Here is an 8352-nt window from a genome sequence, read left to right on the forward strand (position 1 = left end):
ACCATGGCTTGGGTCAGGCACACCTTAGTCCTCAAAGTAGCCTTAGGTATGCCCAAATTTATGAATGCCACTAAAACATATACTTTGTATGCTTTTTCATATGCAAAGTTAGGTGTTAAATACTTAGCTCACAGTTGTTTCTGTGATAGAATGATCATGGTTAATGATCCTCATCTCAGAACTTGTGACTCAAACTCGTACTTTAGCAACATGGCAAAACACGAACAATATCATTTGTATTTGATCATGTTAGAATGATTGACAATAGCTATTAAATTCATGGATGCCAAGATTTGATGTAATTAAAAGACCTTGTGGCATATTAATAGAAGCCATGGTGGCAAAGTGGTTAAACCAGTGCTCAGATGCTTACTGAAGGATCATCAGTTTGAACCCAGCAACTGCTCTCTGGGAGAAAGATGTGGCAGTCCCTTGTCAAAAATTTACATTCTTGGAAAACCTATGGGGCAATTCTGCTCTGCCCCTGAGGTCACCATTAGTTAGAATCGTCTTAATGGCAACAGGTTTGGTTTGATTTGGATAGGTTTTTATTTTTTATTTTTTTGTAAAGTAAGCCAGTTTTCTTTAATTTTAATAGGCAAACCCTGCCTTTTCATTGTTGCGGAATCCTTGTAGGTAATGGCTTTGTTGCTAAGAAGAATGTAATCATAAACTCACATCAAGGAAGATTCAAAAGCTTCTGACAAGGTCTCTGGCTCAACAGTGGTTTGAACATACCAGCTATTCAGAGGGAAAAATGTGTAGCAGTCTGCATCTCTAAAGATTACAACCTTGGAAACCCAATGAGGCAGTTCTTTGTATTATAGGGTTGCTGTGAGTCCTGATGTGGCACTGTAGGATAAGACTTGGACTGCTAACCACAAAGTCAACAGTTCAAACCCACCAACCACTCTTTGGAAACTCTATACTAGGTCACTGTGAATCAGAATGGACTCCATGCCACTCAACAACAACACAAGTCAGAATTGACTTGACACCAATGTTTTTTGGGGGTGATGGTGAGGGTGGAGGGTTAGGCTGTTTGCTGGCATCCTGGCGTGTTGCTGTAGGATAAGACTGGGGTGTTAGCTGCAAGGTCAGTGGTTCAAACCCACCATCTGCCCCTTGGAAACCCTATACAGGGTTACTATAAGTAGGAGCTGACTCAATAGTGCTTAACAACAAGTTGTTTACTAATTTACACTTTTCTTAAAAGATGTCTTCTTTTTTCAGTCTGCTTTTGCCATGTACCATGGCTGAGGATGTGTTATGTTTGGCAGTATGTGAGAACACATTGGTGTTTTTAGAAAAAACTATAGTTCCAGGATTTTTTTAGTGAAAGAGCAAATGCAGTTGAGCAAATTGTTGTTTGCTTTGCAATTGTTGAAGAAAATGGCCGCGAAAAACAGACTCTCTTATTGGTGCTATGTTGATGTGTGTTCCCAGCCAGCTATGCTAAGCATTAATGAGCAGGGTACAAAAATAAAGTTATCTTGAGACAATGCATGGTTTCTTTAGAGTAATAAAGTCATCGAGATTCCGTCTTTGGCAAATAAAACCCTTGAGCTAAAACTGCATCCTGCTTTCCTGAACGACCATATGTAATGCCAAGAATCACTCTAATTAAAATTCTGCAACATGACACAATGGGAGAAATGATGAATTACCCATTTCAAATCAGTTCCCTCCCCACCATTTCATCAAATATTTAGATGAATAATTAGTGACTATGAATTCACTTCAGGAAAGTATTTATTGAGCACATTCTAGGTGCTTAGAACCATGAGAGATACAAAAGCTTTTGACAAGTTCTCTGCCTCATTGAATGTGATTGATAAGAAAGGACCCACTCTTAGAAGATTTAAGAAACAATTGTTGTTGTTGTTGTTGTTAAGTGCCATCGAGTCGGGTCCGACCCATAGCGACCCTGTACAGGGTTTCCGAGGGTGTAAATCTTCACGGGAGTAGAAAGCCTCATCTTTCTCCCACGGAGCGGCTGGTAGTTTCGAACCGCTGACCTTAAGGTTCGCAGCCCGATTTGTAACCACTATGCTACCAGAGCTCCTTAAGAAACAATAGAAGAGTATAAATTCAATGTCTAAGGAATTGTTAGAAATTATCATTTCTTTTGGAGCTTAAAGAAAGGGAGTTTAAAGGAGGGGGTATTACTGTGGGCTTAGGACATTTAAGATACTAGATTGTGAAGGTGTAGTGCTACAGGATAAGCACTGGACAGTGGACATCAAGGTCAGTGGTCAAACTCACCAACTGTTCCTTGGAAACTCCATACAGGGTCACTATGAGTCAGAATGGACTCAACAACACTTAAAAACAGCAACTAGAAGAGCTCACAAAACAATTTTGAAGGAAGTACAATCAGAAAGCTCCTTAGAAGTGGGGATGATGAGGCTTCATCATATTTTCTTTGGACATGTCACCAGGAGGGACCTATAGAAAGACATCATGCTTGGTAAAGTAGAGGGTTGAGAGACAAAGAGGGAGACACTCAGTGAAATAGATTGACACCTGGGCCACACACAGCCATGGTTGTGAGCATGGCGCCGGAAGGAGAAGGCGATGTTTCTTTCTGTTAAACATTCATTATGAGTCAGAGCTGACTTGGGGGCACCTAACAATGGCAACAAAGTCAGCCTTCCTATGGTGGGGTTACCTCAGTTAAAAGGAAACCTCTAGAGATGACTGTTGTTTTTTGCCAAGAAGCAACATCTCAAAGCTCGGTTGTGTAAGAAGTGTTTTCAGGACTGCAATGTAACTTCTATCGTCAGTTGCTTCCTGGCAATTTTCCAATTATTTCAGTCATTATTATCTGCAGCCTGTTGAGAGAAAGATGAGGCTTTCTGCTCCTGCAAAGATGTATAGCCTCAGAAACCCTATACAGGGTCACTATGAGTCAGAGTCGACTCAGCAGAACTGAACAACAACAATTTCCAGCCGGAGACAGAGAAAAGACATTGGAAGAAACAAAATGGGAGCCCTCCTTGGGAATCCAGCCTGCAAACAATTTTCAAGTCAATATGCTTTAAATACTCTTAAGTTTGTCATTCTCTTCATAAGTCTCTTAAGATCAGAATCCACTCTCTCTGTCTGATAATTGTTTATCATCCTATGGAGTTCTCACCACTGTAGAATGTTAGTCTTCATTTTAGTTAGGTTAGGAGTCCTGGTGTGGTGCTGTGGGTTGATGCGCTGTACTGCAAAGTCAGTTTGAACTACAAGGTTGCTGGTTTAAACTCACCAGCTGCTCCTAGGAAACCCTATACCAGGTCACTATGGGTCGGAACCGAGTCGATGGCACTTAACAACAACAACAGTTTTCATATGAGCTCTGGTGTGGTGCTGTAGGAATAAGCACTATACTTCTAACTGCAAGGTTGGCCGTTCAAACCCACTAGCTGTTCTCAGAAACCCTATACAGGGTCTCTATGAGTCAGAATCGACTCACTGACACACAACAACAGTTTCCATATGTACTACTGTGATTCAAAACCATGGAGTTCCATGAACTCAATGCTTGTTTCCTTGACCTGGAAAGTCCTAATTTTTAGCTTTGGTCCAGTTTATATACATCCTCTAAAATCTATCTAAAGCAAGCTCCACTTGTTCAATGACTTCTCTGCTCTTAATTTGAATTTTGAATAATCTGCACTATAGAATGATTACCCACCCACCCACCCACTGCCAATGAGTTGATTCTAATTCATCCTGTATAGTGTTTCTGAGGTTGTAAATCTTTATGGGGTAGAAAGCCTCATTTTTCTCCTGAGGAGCGACTGGAGGGTTTGAACTTCCGATCTTTCGGTTAGCAGTCCAGTGCTGATTCTTCAGCTACACACATAAAATGACTATAGGACATCTGGTGTGATGCTGTAGGATCATCACTGGACGGTGAACCACAGGTTGGCAGTTCAAACCCACCAGCTGCTCCTCAAAAACCCTATATGGTGTTGCTTTGGGTAGGAACCAACTCGACCACACTTAACAACTATAAGAAGTACTTGAAAAACATAGAACATAGAATTAGGAAGGACTAACTCTTGATGTGGATTGCAGAATAAAAACTGGACAGCATAAAACTACCACCACAACTAACCACAAGGTCAATGGTTCAAACCCACCAGATGCTCCTTGGAAGCTCTGCATGTCAGATCCTATTTGATGGCACTTAACAAAATTTATTTAAGTATTGAAGATTCTAGAATCTATAGTATTACAATGTTTGTAATTGTACTTTCACTTCTATTTTAGGAGCATCAAGACCTGCAGAGGTCCAGCCTCCGTTGAAATATTTCTAGTGGCAGAGAACTGTAAGCATGTTTTCTTTTGTTTCAAAAGGGTTTGTCTTTTCTTCCTGTCAGACCATAGTGTTTTTCTTGGCTTGTATGTCTTTGTATTCAGTGATGCATCCCATATTTACTGAGCAACAGCTCTCTCTTAGCCACTGTATTAATGGAATGCTAAGATGAAAAACCACAGACCCTTACTTCAAGGAGCTCATAATGTATTGTGAAAGTGAGCCTGGCTCATAATAGGCAATCAGTGAGAGAGGCGAGAAAGCCAGTTACAACTGATGTTTTAGAATGTGGCCTCTTGGATCAGATGGTCTGGCTTTGAATATTGGCCCTGACACTTGTTGTTGTTGTTGTTATGTGCCGTGGAGTCGGTTCCGACTCATAGTGACCCTACACAGGGTTTCTGAGGCTGTAAATCTTTACGGGAGCAGACCGCCTCATCTTTCTCCTGCAGAACCGCTGGTAGTTTCGAACTGCTGACCTTGCAGCTCGCAGCCTGATTCGTAACCACTACGCTAACTAAAATCCCCCAAATTCCCCAGTTGTTGGTGAGTCAATTCTGACTTATGGAGCCCCCATATGTGACAGTAGAACTGTGCTCCATGGGGCTTTCAGTGGCTGAGTTTTCAGAAGTAGATAAGTAGAACTTCCTGGGTGGTCTTTCTTTTAGTAGCCAAGCATGTTAACCATTTGTCTGAAACAGGAACTCCTGCTTTGACATTAGCTGTTTCCTGAGCACTCGCAGTCTCTTCATTATAAAATAGATTATTAAGTTTGAGTAAGGTAATTCTTAGTACATGGTTTTGTTGTTGTTATGTGCCTTTGAGTCAGTTCTGACTCATAGCGACCTTGTACAGAGTTTCCAAGGCTATAGATCTTTATGGGAGCAGAAAGCCTCATATTTCTTATGTGGAGCAAGTGGTGTATTTGAACCACTGAACTTGCAGTTAGCAGTGCAGCTCATAACCCACTATGCTACTAGGGTTCCTTCCCATAAAGATTACAGTCTAGGAAACCCTATGACAGTTCTCTTCTGTCCTAGAGAGTTGAAATCAATCAGAATCAACTTGAAGGCACACAACAGTAACATACCTTGACTAAATGATTCATGATACAATTTGACTTAAAAAAAGACAAAGGCATTATGATAAGCATATTAAAAATTATGAATCTTTTCATAAAACACTTTGATTGATACCCAGCATCAAATAACTATAGGAAAGAGAGTATTTATTACTGACCAGAAATGTGTAGAAATAAGAATGTCACAATCTCCCAGTAACTGAAAATAAAAACAATAGCAAAATTTCTTCCTGTTAACAAAAGAAAAAAGAGAATGCTCTATATCTGTCCCTCTTGCATTTGTGTTCTGAGTGCATTTTCCCCATTAAGCCTGGGAGCAACTACACTCTGTATTTATAGTCTACAGGTGCTGGTGAGCAATTGATACATTACCCAGTGTGTTTCTTCATTTTCATCCTTCTTATTTATGGATATTTTCAAACATTCCTTCAAAAGCACTAAACACAGAGCTAGTACATGGTAAACTATTTCAATCTGTTATCATTTCAGATGGCAGTACTTGCCCGGGAAGTCTTAGGATAATGTTAAGTTCTGATGACATTGCTGAGCTTAAGAAAACTTGTCCCATCTTGAGTTTTTAAAGGTCGAATCTGTTTTTGCTCAATCATTATTCTATATTTTTATATAAAATCAGCATAGCACTGATTGAGAGAGCTGCTTTTCAAATCCTCTTTCCTGGAGGTGGTGGTTTGCCGTGGAGTCGGTTCTGACTCAGAGACACTGTATAGAGTTTCTGAGACTGTAAATCATTACAGGAGCATAAAGCCTCATCTTTCTCCCACAGAATGGCTGGTAGTTTTCAACTGCTGACCTTTAGATTAGCAGCCCGATGCATAACCACAACCCTTACTCCGGTCTTAGTGGAACACCCTTCTTCTGAGTTCCCGTTACAATCTTAGTGTGCTCTATCTAGTAAATCAAGTTATCATCATAATAATATTTTCTCTATGACTCCACAGCACTTAACAACAACAACAACAACAACATAGTACTGTAGGATAAGCACTGGACTGTGAGCTACAAGGTCAGCAGTTCAAATTCACCAGCTGCTTCTTGGAAACCCTGTACAGGGTTGCTATGAGTCAGAATCGACTCTATGGCACTTAACAACAACAACAATATATATATATATATATATATAGATGGTACTCTAGGATAGGCACTCAACTGCTAATCACAAGGCTTTCTGCTCCCATGAAGATTTACAGCCTTGGAAACACTATACAGGGTCTCAATGAGTCAGAACCAATAATAACATACATACATATGTATATATATATGATACACACACACATACACACACATATATATATATATATACAAAAAAGTTTTGGAAATGTACATAAAGCTGTTAGCAGTTGATCTATCACCCTAAAGACTGCGGTTAGGTGGAAAGATAAGTAATTGTTTTCATAATTTGTATGTTTCTGTATTATACTAGTAACAGTTGACTAACTGCTGCAACAAATAGACCCAAATAGAGTTCAAAATATGATTCAAACAACATAGGAGTTTATTGTTTCCTTTGTGTATCTAATCCAAGATGATCCCTGCACACTGGAGAAAAGATTTGAGATTAGGGCTCTACTTCACACAGTCATTCAGGGATCAATCTTTAATAGGTAGATTCCAAGGTGGTCCTTGACATTGCCATCCAGGTGGCAGGAGGAAAAAAAAACACAGAATGTTATGTATGTTTACATTCCATTCCATTTGATAAAACTCAGTCACATGACCATACCCAACTGTAAGGGAGGCTGGGAAATTGAATCTAGCTGTGTTCCTAAGAAAAGAAGAATAAAGACTTTGGTGAATAGCTCAGTTTTAGGATTCTCCATCCTGTGCCTCAATGAGCACACTGTCTCTTTGTATAACTAGAGGAATTGTTTTTGGATATGGAATTGTCTGGGCTGCTTTGTGTTTTATTTATTCTTGCTTTTTCTTCCAAATTTTCTTTCTACCTTGTTGAATTGTGTTGTTGTTAAGTGCCACTGGGTCAATCTCTGTTGAATAAGTACCCAATATTCATTATTAAAGGAGCCCTGGTGGTGCAGTGTATTAAGTGTTGGCTGCTAAGCTAATAGAAAGGTCAGCTGTTTGAATCCCTCAGCTGCTCTGTGGGAAAAAAAGAGTCAGTCTACTTCTATAAAGATTTACAGTCTGCCCTATAGAGTCACTGTGAGTTTGAATAAACTTGAAGACAGTGGGTTGGGTTTGGTTTAATCTTTTTTATTTTATTTTTTAAAAGTTTTTATTGTGAATTATGTGATAGTTTACATGGGTGAACATTAGCTTTACATTCATCCTATCATATTTTGTTTCACTGCAATGATTACAATCCCCTCCATGCATCATCAAACAACCAAAGGGTACACCTTGCAAGTCTGCCCCCCCACCCCACCTGGCTGTCAGCACTCAAACCTTCTCCTTCCCTGAGTCCAGGGTCCCCAGCCACTCCATCTCGCCACATCATCGTCTCTGCCTCCATCTCTGGCATCGCTGCTTCTCTGGGTCTCTGTTTTCTGCCTTGATGGTCCCAGGGACCTCAGCTCTTTGACTGAAAAATCAACCACTCCTCTCCTTTTGTTACAAAACATCTACCTTTACATTTCCAACACTCACAGTCAGTCCTGATAGCAATTATTCACTACTGAGCCACAAGAGTATTAACCCCATCTCCTTTCATCAGCCCTGTCCAGACAGGTTGGAAACCACTCAGTGGAGAGTCTACCATCTCCTGCACCCTCTGGAACTAGGCTCCTTCTTGAAAGCTTGTAAGCCAGTCACTTTTTGCCTTTGTAGCCCCTCCCTCCCCATTTTGGGTAGTCAATGTCAAATTGCCCATCCCTGTCAATCCTGTGTACTGAGGGGGTGGGAATGATTTGTTCCCTCTTTTGAGCTACTACATCCATAAGTATAGGTCAAATTCATCAAATTGTAGTAGATTACTCTTTTTTTT

This window comes from Chrysochloris asiatica, unplaced genomic scaffold, assembly GCF_000296735.1.
Source record: "Chrysochloris asiatica unplaced genomic scaffold, ChrAsi1.0 scaffold00072, whole genome shotgun sequence".
Taxonomy (NCBI): Eukaryota; Metazoa; Chordata; class Mammalia; order Afrosoricida; family Chrysochloridae; genus Chrysochloris; species Chrysochloris asiatica.